The sequence below is a fragment of the Oncorhynchus nerka genome, linkage group LG12 (assembly GCF_034236695.1).
Source record: "Oncorhynchus nerka isolate Pitt River linkage group LG12, Oner_Uvic_2.0, whole genome shotgun sequence".
NCBI lineage: Eukaryota > Metazoa > Chordata > Actinopteri > Salmoniformes > Salmonidae > Oncorhynchus > Oncorhynchus nerka.
In genome coordinates this window covers 33,805,225-33,823,022 of record NC_088407.1, presented here as the reverse complement: position 1 = coordinate 33,823,022, position 17,798 = coordinate 33,805,225, and the positions used below count along the sequence as shown (strand labels likewise).

Below are 17,798 nucleotides of genomic sequence, written 5' to 3'. Positions count from 1 at the left end.
CACCAGTCTCAACTTCAACAGTGAAGAGGCAACTCCGGGATGCTGGCCTTCTATGCCTTCTGTTTCTCAAACGAGACACTCTAATGTAGTTGTCCTCTTGTTCAGTTGTGCACCGGGGCCTCCCACTCTTTCTATTCTGGTTAGGGCCAATTTGCGCTGTCCTGTGACGGGAGTAGTACACAGCGTTGTATGAGATCTTCAGTTTCTTGGCAATTTCTCGCATGGAATAGCCTTCATTTCTCAGAACAAGAATAGACTGACAAGTTTCAGAAGAAAGTTCTTTGTTTCTGACCATTTTTGAGCCTGTAATTGAACCCACAAATGCTGATGCTCCAGATACTCAACTAGTCTAAAGAAGGCCAATTTTTATTGCTTCTTTAATCATCACGACAGTTTTCAGCTGTGCTAACATAATTGCAAAATGGTTTTCTGATAATCAATTAGCCTTTTAAAATGACAAACTTGGATTAGCTACCACACGGCTCCTTTTGACACTTTTAGAACGCTAGTCTCTCTCTCTCTCTCTCTCTCTCTCTCTCTCTCTCTCTCTCTCTCTCTCTCTCTGAAATATGGAAAGCCTCCTTTTCTTTTACAGTGTCTCCTTATTTTGTAATAGCTGAGACACTTCAGTGGCAGTAATCACTAAAATGTAATACTCCGCCAGTAGATTTTAATTTCATTCCTGAGTACATTTGCCTGCTCCTTGTCAGATGTGTTCCATTTGTAACGCACGCTTCCCATTGAATCAGTGTCTCCTATCACCGTAATAATGATGAGAAGATCATGGAATGATTGATGAATGTGATTCATCACCACACACACTATTCTTGCAGTGCATTTGAGGATGAGAGAATCGAAGTGAGATTGACGCACAGGCATTACAAAACAGCCCGATGTCCTTGAGCATGGAGAAAACGTATTATGTTGACAGTACAGACAGCTCTGTAGTATGAATATTTATTGGGTTGAACAATATACACAGAGAAACCTAACCCCTTTGGGAAGAATTATTTGAATCATCTTGCAAGATTGACAATGCAAACCCTTGGCAAAATCATTTATTTTGTACTCTTGGTAAAGGTTTCGGGACACATCATTATCAGGGGTGTAGTATTTTTACAATCTGTGGCGAGAATATTGTTTCATAGGTTTCACAATAGAAAAAAATCTCAAATGTACCTTCCACCAAAAGTAGTAATCCGGTAGAATTTTTAACTGGCTGACAGGTCATTGACAGAGATGAATCTTAGTATTTCATCCCGTAGTGGGGTTTTTTGCCCGGCGGCGGAGGTGGCCTGGCCCTTATTTTCTGGCTGGGGCTTGTGCTTTAGTGTTGTATTATTCATTGGACAAATGCTTGTAAATGGAGTAGCCGCGGTGCGCACGGGGGCCGCCCAGTCAGCTCTGTGTTTTAGTTTGGGCTCTGCTGGGGCCACCCCTGACAACATTTCCTACAGTAAGTGCTTTAAAAAGAAAGGGAGGTGGGGCGGTGGGGAGGAAAGAGAACAATAATGTGTAATAAAGTGTTGCGTCAACATTACGACCCCTAGCCTTCCCCCTTAATAGCCTTGGCTGGGTTGTAAGGAAACAGGGTCTGAAAGCTCATTTTGAGCTGGACCCCTATGCAACAGGGAGTGAAAAGTGCTTACTACAGCACAACGTATTATCTCATTTTGTCCCCTTGTCCACCCTGTCCTTACCTAGAATTTGAGTTGTGTACAGAAGCTGTGATGCCTGAGAGACCTCCCACATCCCCTGCATTTTAGATGATGAGGCCATTAGAAGGCTTGTGTAAATGGTAATGCAGTCTGTTTCTTTCTTGTTGCCTGCTTATAGAAAGGCAGGATGATTCAATGATCAAGGGAGTAGAGTGAGGGTTAGGAACAAATTGTGAGAAAGTGTGTGGGAGAAAGAGACTGAACGTAAGAGAGAGGGAGAGTAACAGAGTGAGAAAGAGGAGAGCGAATGGAGGCTCCCAGAGATGTAACCCTAGAGAGATGCACGGGGACCAGCCCATGTATCATTTGAGGACAGACTACAGGAACAACCCAGGGGTGTATTCAGGACCCACTGTGCCGATTCTGTTGCAAAACGTTTCATTTGTTGCAAAAGGATTTGCAACAGAAACCTTTTTATTCCAAACAGAAATGGTTTTGCAACAAAAGCGAAAGTTTATATTGGACAAATTCAGGTAGGTCCCTCCCCGTTTTGTTTGCTCTGTTTGCTTCCGTTTGGTTCTTAAATGGTAAACGGTTTCTATTGCAAGATGTAATGAATACACCCCAGGACTTCACCGGGCATTGAACGAGAGAGAGAGGAAGAGAGGAAGAAAATAAATAAGGGAGGGGATGAGGAGTCGCAAATCTGTCTTCTAAACGGGGGACCGGACCGAGTTGCATCGTGTCCTGACCTTTTCCTGCACGGATTCCTCTTGGGGGCCTTTAACTGAAATCATCTCAGGAAGTGACCAGAATACAGAGAGAGTGACAGATGTCTCTGACATTCAGACTCTTCCTTCATCCAAGACTAATGACTTGACCCAAGATGGAGACGCACGAGCCGTCCTACCATTAACTCGTCTCGGGGTTAACTGTCAGGACGAGAGCGGGGGGTGGCACCGCCACTGAAGATAAACTTTGGGTTGCCAGTGTTGTAAAGTGACCCTCATAAAACTCCCATCAAACCATCATATGATTGGTGAAGCTGGTGGCAGGCAGCAAGTATGTGTGATTGTTTCCATGGTGATGCATGGGAAGGTGGACATTTATAGTATATCTAATAACCAGGCTCTGGTCATTTTATTAAATGTTTTACATTTTATTTAACCTTTATTTAACCAGGTAGGCCAGTTGAGAGCAAGTTCTCATTTCCAACTGCGACCTGGCCAAGATAAAGCAAAGCAGTGCGACAAAAACAACACAGAGTTACACATAAACAAACGTACAGTCAACAACACAATAGAAACATCTATGTACAGTGTGTGCAAATGTAGAAGAGTAGGGAGGTAAAGGCAATAAATAGGCAATGGAGGCAAAATATTTACAATTTAGCATTAACACTGGAGTGATATATTTGCAGATGATGATGTTCGCGCCCAGGCTCTGTCGTAACCAGCCGCGACCGGGAGGTCCGTGGGGCGACGCACAATTGGCCTAGCGTCTGATAAATGACTTAAATGTAAATGTAAATAGAGATACTGGGGTGAAAAAGAGCAAGAGGTTAAATAACAATATGAGGATGAGGTAGTTCGGTGTGCTATTTACAGATTGGCTGTGTACAGGTACAGTGATCGGTAAGCTGCTCTGACAGCTGATGCTTAAAGTTAGTTATTACCACCACTATCCTCTCTACGCACTGTGACTTGGAAAGAACCAAGCTCCCGTATTGTTATGCATTTCACGAGCAGAAACAGAAATCTCTTTCAGTCCCATTCAAAATTCTATTTTCCCTTATACTAACCCAAAAACTTAACCTTAACCGTAACCCTGAACCTAACTCTAGCTCCTAACTCTAAAACTAACCCTGGCTTTTAACCCTGACCCTTAATGAAATTCTAACACTAATTCTAACCCAAACCCTAAAGCCTAAACCCCCTAGAAATAGCGTTTGACTTCGAGAGGACCAAGAAAATGTCCCCAGTTTGTCCATTTTTTCCCCCCCTGACCTTGATTAGCGCTAGCCTGCGTATGGGGTCATATTCCCCACAATACAACTTCCCTGTAGGTATATTTACATTTATGCTGGAATTTCCTCGCAGGGAGGAATATGTAATGGAGGGAGAAATGAAAACACTGCGGGAACAAGGGAGGGAGGGATGTTTGTTTTAAGTCTGAAGTGCTCCAGCGCTCCCTCCCGGGCCCCCAAGGCCAGCTGGGGCTTTGTGTAAACAAGGGGAAGTGCACGCGGTGTGTGGGACTCTTTGAGAGAAATATGGCAGTTTTAAACAGCAGCTCCAACCACAGGGTGCCTTCTCCAGTCTTGGGGTGTATTCAATAGAAACCAAAAGGAAGCAAACGGAATGAAACGGGGAGCGACCTACCTAAATTTGTCCAATAAATATGATTGTTTTCATTGCAAAATGTTTTCCGTTTGTAGTAAACGTTTTTTCTTTGCAAAATGTTTTGGACCAATGATTACACCCCTGCTGTTTAATGTCTGCCTCCTTCACTTCTCACTGCACTAGGAAGAGAAGTGACTTGGAGATGTGCACTTGGGATGGGCATTAGACAATTTGTCACTATTCTAATAGTATCCTGAATTTGGATATCCGGATTGTCAAAATAAATGTTTTTTTGTGAAACTTTTTACAACTTTGGCATATGCTTGGTGTGCAGCCTGAGTGACTTGCCCTCTGCTTGCTGCTGCAGCAGTGCACTAGATAGGCAGGAGCTAGTGTATGTATGACATGGGAGGGGGAAAAGAGAGAGAAAAAGTTGCCATTCTCGCACTAGTTGCTACCATAGATTATCTATCATACCATCTGTAACGCTTGTCTTGACTGCATCAAATCAATAGAAACAAGCTAGATATGCTAGCCAGCTAAGTTAGCAAACTAGCTAGCTAGCGAGGCTAATTAATGCTATTTTACTGCACTCACCATCCTTAATTCTATCCTTTGAATTCCATTTTGCATTGATCAGAAATATCCCACTTCACCTGCTAGTTTCAACTGGCATAAGGGGACGACAAGCGGATAAGAGGCAATCCGTAATTTAGATTAAGACATTCATGAGCAAGAGACGATGGACGTAGTCAATATAACTATTTGTTCAGTGACAAAATTCAGAACATGGGCTGTTCTTACAGTGTACTCCCTGTACAACAAGTCAGAACCATGAGATAAATAAAGAGGTCATATGAACAGACAATGAAAGCTCTTACTATATTTGATGATTGATTACATTTCTCTAAAATAGGTTATAGCCTACATGTGCACCACCAAGTTAGAACAGTAGGCAAAATTAAGAGATGAAAATAGGCCAAATTATTAGGTTGAGGCACATTGAACGTTTGGGTCTTTGCGTATCAAAAAAGATGCACGTCATTTAACACTATTTGACGCGTTAAATAAGCTTTTAATTTGACACGTTAAATAACACAGTTCTATTATAGAATGTTGTCTGTGCTGAATTTGCACGTGCAAGTCAAGGGTCACCACCACTATCAGTAGCACTGTCAAAGCTGTATAAATAAAAGTAGCCAAACAAGCACAAACCGGGTCACGAACGATGTGTTTAAAATACAGCGTTGGTGAAAATAGACCAAATTATTAGAGTGAGGCACAAGGGCTACTAACAGCTTATTACACAAAATGCACTTATAGTTGAAGTTGGAAGTGTACGCACACCTCAGCCAAATACATTTAAACTCAGTTTTTCACAATTCCAATTGATCCTAGTAAAAATACCCTGTCTTAGGTCAGTTAGGATCACCACTTTATTTTAAGAATGTGAAATGTCAGAATAATAGTAGAGATAAAGATTTATTTCAGCTTTTTTTTCTGTCATCACATTCTCAGTGGGTCAGAAGTTTACTTGCACTCAATTAGTATTTGGTAGCATTGCCTTTAAATTGTTTCACTTGGGTGAAATGTTTCGGGCAGCCTTCCACAAGCTTCCCACAATAAGTTGAGTACATTTTGGCCCATTCCTCCTGACAGAGCTTGTGTAACTGAGTCAGATTTGTAGGCATGCCTGCACGCAGATTATTTTTCAGTTCTGCCCACAAATTTTCTATGGGATTGAGGTCAGGGCTTTGTGATGGCCACTCCAATACCTTGATTTTGTTGTCCTTAAGCCATTTTGCCACAATTTTGGAAGTATGCTTGGGGTCATTGTGCATTTGGAAGACCCATTTGCGACCAAGCTTTAACTTCCTGACTGATGTCTTGAGATTGCTTCAATATTTGTTTGTTCTCCAAAAAGTACCATCTTTGTCCCCATGTGCAGTTGCAAACTGTAGTTTTACTTTTTAATGGCTGTTATGGAGCAGTGGCTTCTTCCTTGCTGAGCGGCCTTTCAGGTTATGTCGATATAGGACTCGTTTTTACTGTGGATATAGATACTTTTGTATCTGTTTCCTCCAGCATCTTCACAAGGTCCTTTGCTGTTGTTCTGGGATTGATTTGCACTTTTTGCACCAAAGAACGTTCATCTCTAAGAGACAGAATGCGTCTCCTTCCTGAGCAGTATGACCGCTGCGTGGTCCCATGGTGTTTATACTTGCGTACTATTGTTTGTACAGATGAACGTGGTACCTTCAGGCGTTTGGATGAACCAGACAAGTAGAGGTCTACAATTTGTTTTCTGAGGTCTTGGCCTATTTCTTTTGATTTTCCCATGATGTCAAGCAAAGAGGTACTGAGTTTGAAGGTAGGCCTTGAAATAAATCCAGAGGTACACCTCCAATTGATTCAAATGATGAGACTATCAGAAGCTTCTAAAGCCATGACATCATTTTCTGGAATTTTCCAAGCTGTTTAAACGCACAGTCAACTCAGTGTATGTAAACTTCTGACCCACTGGAATTGTGATACAGTGAAATAATCTGTCTGTAAACAATTGTTGGACAAATTACTTGTGTCATGTAAAGTAGATGTCCTAACCGACTTGCCAAAACTATAGTTTGTTAACAATACATTTGTGGAGTGGTTGAAAAATGAGCTTTAATGATTCTAACCTAACCGTATGTAAACTTCCGACTTTAACTGTAGTATTACTTTCTTAGCTGCAGTATACATATCTCCCTTGCATATTACATAATTAATGCAGCAGCATACTAGACATTTTTGGACTCACCTTGTGAAGGTGGCGCGGCGGGTCCTTTGTGGGCAAATTTAGTCATCAAACTTCATCATCAAAGTCTGGCATTCCTTGGAGTTATGGTGGGAACTCTGGAAAAAAACACACACATCCACTCCATTGAATAGCAGACTAACATTAGTGGTTGCTTTGCAATGCTTGCAGTTAGTCACTGATTCCTTCAAAACAACTCATTGTTGAATTTGTGATTTCCAACTTGTTGTGTCATCTTTATGGCCGATGAGCACCGATATGTTTTAATCTATAATTTCTCTTCATATGACATGGATTAAAAAGGATTTGACAGTAGATTTTCAACTTAATTCATGATGATTACTGCTAGCTAAGACTTTGAAAGTAAGATGTTGACATGATCAGTCCAATCAAGCTACTGTGCTTATAACGTGATTTAACGTCATTTTATCTATGGCCAATGACCTTGAGCCTTCTTGGAAGGGCACTTGTAATATATATATATCTCTATGGCATGACCCAAAGGGCTGACATTTTGGATGTTTACTTAAACTTGGCGATGACGTATTGTCCCCATGAGTGGCAGAACACTGAGCCAATCACGGCGCAATGCTCCTATTTTCTGCCGGCTCGCCCCTCCACAACAGAAAGCACTGATCGAGGCTGAAACACCTGCATTTTGGAGCTGCCTTACTCAAGAAAACAAAAAGAGACAAAAAGAGATGTGTTTGTATGCAGCTTTATTAACTGAAAATCTTATTTTTTTTACATTGTTTAAATACTGATATGTGACAAGTATTACAAAACAGGCAAAAAAAATATATATATATATACAGTTGAAGTCGGAAGTTTACATAAACCTCAGCCAAATACAATTATATAAAATAAAATTCATTGTCTTAGGTCAGTTAGGATCACCACTTTATTTTAAGAATGTGAAATGTCAGAATAATAGTAGAGAGACTGATTTATTTCAGCTTTTATTTCTTTCGTCACATTCCCAGTGGTTTAGAAGTTTAAATACACTCAATTAGTAGTTGGTAGCATTGCCCTTTAAATTGTTTAACTTGGGTCAAACGTTTCGGGCAGCCTTCCACAAGCTTCCCACAATAAGTTTTATGAATTTTGGCCCATTCCTCCAGACAGAGCTGGTGTAACTGAGTCAGGTTTGTAGGCCTCCGTGCTCGCACACGCTTTTTCAGTTCTGCCCACACATTTTCTATAGGATTGAGGTTTGTGATGGCCACTCCAATACCTTGAATCTGTTGTCCTTAAGCCATTTTGCTGGTATGCTTGGGGTCATTGTCCATTTGGAAGACCCATTTGTGACCAATCTTTAACTTCCTGACTGATGTCTTGAGATGTTGCTTCAATTTATCTACATCAATTTGTGGAGTGGTTGAAAAACAAGTTTTAATGACTCCAACCTAAGTGTATGTAAACTTCCTACTTCAACTGTATATATATATTTTTTTTTGCTAAGATGTGTGGCTCAAGACTGGTGGAGCTCTACTGACTGCATGGCATTAACAGCAAGCTACACAGGTGAAACGCAGGCTACCTGCAAGTCTTTTTTATGGGGCGCAAGTGATGAAAGCTACATTCCAAAAGTTTGTTTTATTAAATGAAGAATGTCAAATGGCATACTATGTACTTGCATGCAGCAATGTCGCATGGATCATTTTCATGGTTAAAATAGGCGTATCACTGTTTTTCTCCCCAAAAATGGTACACTCTCACACGTAATCGAATGCAAATGTCCATTCAGATATTCGATTAATCAATTAACTGTGCCTGTGGCACTCCAGGAGCAAGGTTGCCTTCCCCTGGTCTATAAGCTATTAGAGCTCTCCTCTGATTCAAAAGAAGACAGGAGTAGCCCTCTACACCAGTTGCCCTCAGAGGCACTTAGCCAAGGCCATGAATCAAAACCTCCCACTTCAGGTCCTGCTGCCGCCTTGCGCCAGATGATATTAAATATTGAAATGGTTTTCGTCTCACAAGATCGGCGTCGCTCTTTATTTATTCGGCTTAAAGAAGAAAGGCTGACCCCCATTCCCGCCAGTACCCCCTCCTCCACTTCCCCTCCACCCCCACCCTTCCCGGCGCCTGCCTGCCTATCTTCGTCTCTCATGCCTTATTCAATCGCTCACTCCTCTCTTTCTTCACCTTACTTTGTTGTCTGTTTTCTGCTGGTATCCTACATCTCTGCATTGCTGATGTGACAATCTCCCTTGTACTGTTGATGTCGGCCAAAGGTTGACACAGATGCACAAAGAACTGTTTCGACACTACAAAATCAATTAACTGTTCATGTATTTGCTTAGCCGCAACTTTATCGCAGATTATTGGGGGGGGCTATGCTCACAGGTACTTTGTTCCTGGCAGGCAGGCTGGAAGGCAGGCAGCTAGCTAGGCGGAGTTGTCTCACAGGCATGTACGGGCCATCACGTCCCCGTAATGAATGCCTTAACGGGTGCTATAACCCCCCTTCTCCGCTCCTCTCCCCCTAGCCCCTCTACTGTAAGCCCTGTGTGCCTGTGATTCTTCTCAACAGAAGAAGTCAAAACACAGCCTGGGACAAGTCTCTTAATAGGACAAAAAAAAATGTGTGGAAACACTTTCTGTGACCAAGAAGTCGAACAAGGTTGGTAGAATTGATTTAAAAAGAACTGAGAGACAAAGAGCAAGTGAGAGGCAGAGATGTCTAATATGACGAGGAAGAGGACAGGTGAAAGTATTCTCCGTGTGTAGGAGGAGATGATTGCGTCACTGCCTAGTCGCTTGGGGTATGCCATGTGGAAAAGAAGTGTCAGGAAAGGGGCACGCACGCACACAGAGAGACACACACACACACACACACACACACACACACACACACCCCGACAAACTTCAACTCCACCTCATAACTCACAAGTCAGTATCCCACTTGAACAGGACGCACGAGGCTTTGCTATAATTAGCTGACAGGGCCAAATAAAAGCTCTCTCCTCTTTGTAGTGCCGAGCGATTAGTGCTTTATGAGGTGCGTTAGGTTTCGGTTCTATTATAAAAAAATGATCCGTTTTCAATTATCTTTTTTTTTTAAAATGACATTAAATGCACTATGCATTATGTGGGTTGAATGCTGTATCAACTCTGATTTATTTGTAAAAAATTATAAACCTCCCACGATGTTAGTGACTGCGCATTAGTGCTTATTAACCATCATTTATTCACATTACTTTACTTTCATAAAATGTTTAAATTGTTGTGTATATTAGTTTGTTTTATGCTATGCTGTCTGACAAAATCACTAAGGTATACTTAAAATAAAAAATACAATTTTAAAAAATAAATAAATAAATAAATACTTTTATGACTGCCAGTAGAATGTATTAATGGATGCCAAGGGAAGCCAGGCTTCCCCCCAAAAAATTACAAAAAGAACACAATTAAATAATGTATCTTTTGTCTCATAACTTTCCTTCAATTTGCAAGAGGCAGAATGTATCTCACCGGATAAAGCTTCTGAGTGAGTGAAACAGCTCCCCTCTATCTCAGTATGTGTCGGCCATCTATTTGATGCTGTCTGGTCAAAAGGAGTATGACCCTCCCCCCGTAACATTAAATGCAAGGGAAGTCAGCAAGCATTTGGCTACTCTTTAAAACAAAACAACAAGATCTGCGTTGAGCTCATCTGAATGAGCTCAACTGTGACTGGTCCTGGTGCACCAAAGAAGCCAGTTTGGACTTGGCTTCACACCAATCACAAACCAAACATCATTTACAGATACGACTTGAATTGTTTCATCTCGTTGTGTCGTTTTCCTCTGGTGACGAACTAGTTGTAAACATTAACTTGCTTGACCATGCTGTAGTCGGTTATGCAACTGTCTGTTTGTGGACTTCCCTGGACAGATGCTGCTCTCCAGTTCTGTGATGAATGTAGGCCTATATATCACGGTGAATAGGGATATTAACCAACATAGAGGAAAGAACACAATTATCACAACACATAGGTTGTAATATGGATTTTTTTTCCCTGGCTTAGTTTCCTCAGTGATTTTACTACTGATGACTGCTGAATACCTGCTATCAAGACCGAACAAGTAGATGCGCAGTGGATTATGGTCATTGTAGTTACAGTAATTACCACGTTTTCTGTGCTAAACTATGTAGAATATTGGCCTGTTGGAAACTACAACTCACTACTACTTCCCACAGTTCAGGCTGGATTGTATTTATCTCTAGAGAAACTGTGCAATCTGTTCACAGAAAAAAAAACGAAGGAAATTGATTTCAAAGAATTGAACTGATGCCATTCAATTAGGTGTTTAAAAACCGGTTAATCACTCAGCACTACCTCGGTGTCTTCAGCTAATGGCGCCACACTTCCCAGTCTCCTCTTCGGCATCAGTCACCTGTATCACTGTCTGTCCACTCCAGCTCCCTCCCTGGGTGACATGGTTACAGCAGCAGTCAGGGTACAGCGGTCAAGGAGAAACGTCATCACAGTGACAGCGGAGAGAGTCCATCAGGAAGTGTCCCAGAGAGAGAGAAGGGGAGTGTGCCCCTCGCCTACCTCCCCTGGGCCTTATCAGAAAGAGAGTGGGGCGGGGTGAGAGACAGAGAAGAAAGAAAGAAAGAAATAGGGAGAAAGACAGCAATATGATGCATCTCTCTCATTCTTCCTCTCTGACTTTCCTCTTCAGTAATATCTTACTATTGCCATTCGCTATCCACCTCTGGGCCTTCTCAAAGAGAGAGAAAGAGAAATGGAGAGAGCCGGAGAGAAGGATATATTTTGTGGGGGCGTTGGTCTTACAGGTGTAGGATAATAATTTGACCTATATTGTCACAGAAAAAATAATCCTCCTGCAATGGGATTTGAACGTTTAGTCCCTAATGTTACATGGTCCCATGTGGCTCAGTTGGTAGAGCATGGCACTTGCAATGCCAAGGTTGTGGGTTTGATTCCCACAGGGGACCAGTATGAAAACGTATGTTACTTGATCAGTGGTTAGGCTATTAGCTGGCCAAAAGTAGGCTACTTGAAAAGTGAAATACTGATTTTTCAGTTAAATATTATTTGTGTAAGTCACAAAGCTCATCTGCATTTCCTGCAGTGCAGGAAAAGTCTCAGCAACAAACGAGGGATCAAATTGAGATCTTACATCTGTATAACTCATCCCCTCACTGGAGAAGATGTGGTGGGGGGGACCAGGGGCTAGAAGGTGAGATGAGTTTGAGATGCAGCATGTCACTCAAGGCTCCTGCCCAAGCCTCAAATTCATGAAGTGGATGCTCATCTATGTGAGGGTGAGAGAGCGAAGTGACTCATTGTTTTAATGAGTCACACGCTCCCGAGCTACATTCCTCAATGACCCTAATATACTGTACTGGCTGCATTCCCTCTCTTCCTCCTTACCATATTCACTCTCTATTCTCTCTCTCTCTCTCTCTCTCTCTCTCTTCTCTCTTTCTTTCTGTACTCTCCAACCCATAGCTCTCCTCTGGTTCCCAATGCCTTTCTTCTTTGCGAGACCATCTTTTGTTCAATCTCTCCTTTTTTCCTCCTCTCTGTCCTGTTCTCTCTCGCAATCTTTCACTGGGGAATCGTTTTTTCATTTTCATTGACTGACCAAAAAGGTGTCACTTTGCAGATATACAGTCGTCCTTCAAGGACTTTGGACGCTAAAGAAGCTTAGGCAGCCAGGAGCAGTGAAATACACGAGGCTTATGGCATTGTAGCAAAACATCTATTTGGAACACTGGTCCATAGTCGGCCAATAGTATTTCCATAGTCGGCCAATAGTATTTCCATAGTCGGCCAATAGTATTTCCATAGTCGGCCAATAGTATTTCCATAGTCGGCCAATAGTATTTCCATAGTCGGCCAATAGTATTTCCATAGTCGGCCAATAGTATTTCCATAGTCGGCCAATAGTGTCGGCCAATAGTATTTCCATAGTCGGCCAATAGTATTTCCATAGTCGGCCAATAGTATTTCCATAGTCGGCCAATAGTATTGTATTTATTAAAACCACTCAAATGGTAAAGAGAGGCTATGCTCTGTCTGAATCCAGATACTGACCACAGGTCAACCGGATCTTAATGATGTCCACCCTGACGACCTCCACCCACCCCGCTTTTGACTAGGTGCTCCCCGTAATTGTTCTTTAAGGGGGAGCGTTCTTTTTGTGTGCATTTACAATCAGCTCCAGCCGCAATTAGCTGGCTCGGGGGCTGCCCGTGTTCACCCGGAGAATGGGTCATAAATAATAAGTAATGGGCCCAAATGAGGCTGTTGGTTATCGGTCGGACTGGACGTGGGTGGCCAGTGGCATAGTGAGTATGCTCTGGAGTAATTGCACTCGGCTGTGAATAATCCATACTGAAGAACAGGAGGAACAGAGTGAAGATAAGGGTGGGGATAGCGAGGGACGAGGGCGGTGGTAGAAGAGGATAGCGGGACGGGGAATCAGGCGGAGAAAGGAGTGGTGCCTTCTCCTCATTGATTGCTCATCTCTCAGGTAAGCGATGTCGCAGAGGGCCTAATACTCGACAGGTGGAGGTTACGGGACGGGACGAGGGGATTTGTCACGAGGTACTCTGGATGAAGCTTCAGAATGGCTTCATAGCTAACATGTAGTAGACCTCTTAGTTCTAGTATAGCCTTGACATACTCCCCTAATACCACTCTACACACACATTCATACTTTTACACACACACACACACACACACACACACACACACACACACACACACACACACACACACACACACACACACACACGGATGTCCCAGCCTCTCCTTTGTAAGTAGATGCACATATAAATGTAGCTGTGGACTCCCATCTCTGATCAAATGCTTTATCTCCTGACACTGTCGTGACTCATTAAATCAGTAACACGCTAGCGAAGGCAAGCTCTGCAGTAGCACTACAGCACACTCCCTTCCACTTTAAATCCAGCACAGTTTTACTTTGGCACTGCGCTGCGCCCATTTTTCACACTTACCTCTTGGCAAGCATCTCCGAAAACCCAAGCTTCCCGAGAAGGAGAAGAGAGATAAAAGCCTCCGTTTTGGTCTGTGATGGTTCCTACTGTTGTAGCCCCCCTATTGTAGAAGTGAGTGTGTCTGTTGACTCGATCGCACTGTGTAGGGCTGGGCGATATACTCTATTTAAACATACCGGTAATAATGCATGGACCGGTTTGGGTTTTTACTTTACCTTCTATGATGTACTTCAGTGTTTGGTTTGTTAGATGTGATACCCTACTCCGCACAGTGTAACAAAATGGTAGATCATACACTGCATTTTTGAGGAACAATGGGAAAATAATTCTGCTTTGAAAGTTGATAAACTTGTAGACTCACTTTTGAGAAAATGGCCTTTGAATGTTTTGGTATTTAGTGAAGAGCTCCTCTTTGTCTACATCCATTCAGTATCGTTTACCGTTCACACACTCTTAAGCTTTAGCCCCACCCATCTCGTTTCACTCTTGAAGCGTTCAGAGTGCACACTTGACGCTCTGGCCGATGATTTGTTTACCTCTGGATAACATGATTTTCTTTATTTTTACTATTTTCTAAATTTAGAAAAATAGTGAAGACATCAAAAGTAATAACACAAATAACACATATGAAATCATGAGGATTTCTCTTCTGACTTCCGGCGCCGACTGAGATGGCCGCCTCGCTTCGCGTTCCTAGGAAACTATGCAGTTTTTTGTTTTTTTACGTGTTATTTCTTACATTAGTACCCCAGGTCATCTTAGGTTTCATTACATACAGTCGAGAAGAACTACTGAATATAAGATCAGCGCCAACTCACCATCAGTACGACCAAGAATATGTTTTCCGCGACGCGGATCCGGTGTTCTGCCTTACAAACAGGACAACGGAATGGATCGCATGCAGCGACCCAAGGAAACGACTCCGAAAAAGAGGGAAACGAGGCGGTGTTCTGGTCAGACTCCGAAAAAGGGCACATCGCGCAGCACTCCCAGCATTCTTCTTGCCAATGTCCAGTCTCTTGACAACAAGGTTGACGAAATCCGAGCAAGAGTAGCATTCCAGAGGGACATCAGAGACTGCAACGTTCTCTGCTTCACAGAAACATGGCTAACTGGGAAGACGCAATCCGAGGCGGTGCAGCCAACGGGTTTCACCACGCATCGCGCCGACAGAAACAAACATCTTTCTGGTAAGAAGAGTGGCGGGGCGTATGCCTCATGACTAACGAGACATGGTGTGATGAAGGAAACATACAGGAACTCAAATCCTTCTGTTCACCTGATTTAGAATTCCTCACAATCAAATGTAGACCGCATTATCTTCCAAGAGAATTCTCCTCGATTATAATCACAGCCGTATATATCCCCCCCAAGCAGACACATCGATGGCTCTGAACGAACTTTATTTAACTCTTTGCAAACTGGAAACCATTTATCCGGAGGCTGCATTCATTGTAGCTGGGGATTTTAACAAAGCTAATCTGAAAACAAGACTCCCTAAATTTTACCAGCATATCGATTGCGCAACCAGGGGTGGTAAAACCTTGGATCATTGTTACTCTAACTTCCGCGACGCATATAAGGCCCTGCCCCGCCCCCTCGGAAAAGCTGACCACGACTCCATTTTGCTGATCCCTGCCTACAGGCAGAAACTTAAACAAGAGGCTCCCACGCTGAGGTCTGTCCAACGCTGGTCAGACCAAGCTGACTCCACACTCCAAGACTGCTTCCATCACGTGGACTGGGACATGTTTCGTATTGCGTCAGATGGAAATATTGACGAATACGCTGATTCGGTGTGCGAGTTCATTAGAACGTGCGTCGAAGATGTCGTTCCCATAGCAACGATAAAAACATTCCCAAACCAGAAACCGTGGATTGATGGCAGCATTCGCGTGAAACTGAAAGCGCGAACCACTGCTTTTAATCAGGGCAAGGTGTCTGGTAATATGTCCGAATATAAACAATGCAGCTATTCCCTCCGCAAGGCTATCAAACAAGCTAAGCGTCAGTACAGAGACAAAGTGGAATCTCAATTCAATGGCTCAGACACAAGAGGCATGTGGCAGGGTCTACAGTCAATCACGGACTACAAGAAGAAACCCAGCCCAGTCACGGACCAGGATGTCTTGCTCCCAGGCAGACTAAATCACTTTTTTGCCCGCTTTGAGGACAATATAGTGCCACTGACACTGCCTGCAACGAAAACATGCAGTCTCTCCTTCACTGCAGCCGAGGTGAGTAAGACATTTAGTCGTGTTAACCCTCGCAAGGCTGCAGGCCCAGACGGCATCCCCAGCCGCGCCCTCAGAGCATGCGCAGACCAGCTGGCCGGTGTGTTTACGGACATATTCAATCAATCCCTATACCAGTCTGCTGTTCCCACATGCTTCAAGAGGGCCACCATTGTTCCTGTTCCCAAGAAAGCTAAGGTAACTGAGCTAAACGACTACCGCCCCGTAGCACTCACTTCCGTCATCATGAAGTGCTTTGAGAGACTAGTCAAGGACCATATCACCTCCACCCTACCTGACACCCTAGACCCACTCCAATTTGCTTACCGCCCAAATAGGTCCACAGACGATGCAATCTCAACCACACTGCACACTGCCCTAACCCACCTGGACAAGAGGAATACCTATGTGAGAATGCTGTTCATCGACTACAGCTCGGCATTCAATACCATAGTACCCTCCAAGCTCGTCATCAAGCTCGAGACCCTGGGTCTCGACCCCGCCCTGTGCAACTGGGTACTGGACTTCCTGACGGGCCGCCCACAGGTGGTGAGGGTAGGCAACAACATCTCCTCCCCGCTGATCCTCAACACGGGGGCCCCACAAGGGTGCGTTCTGAGCCCTCTCCTGTACTCCCTGTTCACCCACGACTGCGTGGCCATGCACGCCTCCAACTCAATCATCAAGTTTGCGGACGACACAACAGTGGTAGGCTTGATTACCAACAACGACGAGACGGCCTACAGGGAGGAGGTGAGGGCCCTCGGAGTGTGGTGTCAGGAAAACACTCAACGTCAACAAAACTAAGGAGATGATTGTGGACTTCAGGAAACAGCAGAGGGAACACCCCCCTATCCACATCGATGGATCAGTAGTGGAGAGGGTAGCAAGTTTTAAGTTCCTCGGCATACACATCACAGACAAACTGAATTGGTCCACTCACACTGACAGCGTCGTGAAGAAGGCGCAGCAGCGCCTCTTCAACCTCAGGAGGCTGAAGAAATTCGGCTTGTCACCAAAAGCACTCACAAACTTCTACAGATGCACAATCGAGAGCATCCTGGCGGGCTGTATCACCGCCTGGTACGGCAACTGCTCCGCCCTCAACCGTAAGGCTCTCCAGAGGGTAGTGAGGTCTGCACAACGCATCACCGGGGCAAACTACCTGCCCTCCAGGACACCTACACCACCCGATGTTACAGGAAGGCCATAAAGATCATCAAGGACATCAACCACCCAAACCACTGCCTGTTCACCCCGCTATCATCCAGAAGGCGAGGTCAGTACAGGTGCATCAAAGCTGGGACCGAGAGACTGAAAACAGCTTCTATCTCAAGGCCATCAGACTGTTAAACAGCAATCACTAACATTGAGTGGCTGCTGCCAACACACTGTCATTGACACTGACCCAACTCCAGCCACTTTAATAATGGGAATTGATGGGAAATGATGTAAATATATCACTAGCCACTTTAAACAATGCTACCTTATATAATGTTACTTACCCTACACTATTCATCTCATATGCATATGTATATACTGTACTCTAGATCATCGACTGCATTCTTATGTCACTAGCCACTTTAACTATGCCACTTTGTTTACTTTGTCTACATACTCATCTCATATGTATATACTGTACTCGATACCATCTACCGTATGCTGCTCTGTACCATCACTCATTCATATATCCTTATGTACATATTCCTTATCCCCTTACACTGTGTATAAGACAGCTTTGCACACTCGTGGCATTCTCTCAACCAGCAACAGCTGGAATGCTTGAAGG

General features: G+C 43.6%; 1 protein-coding gene and 1 non-coding gene across 2 annotated transcripts in view; both read left to right on the top strand.

Annotated features, from left to right (window-relative positions):
* Positions 1-17,798, top strand: part of LOC115138164 (neurexin-2-like) — a 599,118-nt gene that overhangs the window by 168,607 nt on the left and 412,713 nt on the right. The gene's annotated exons all lie outside the window — the stretch shown is intronic.
* trnaa-ugc (transfer RNA alanine (anticodon UGC)) lies at positions 11,670-11,745 on the top strand. Its single transcript has one exon. It is a non-coding gene; the product is annotated as a tRNA-Ala (tRNA).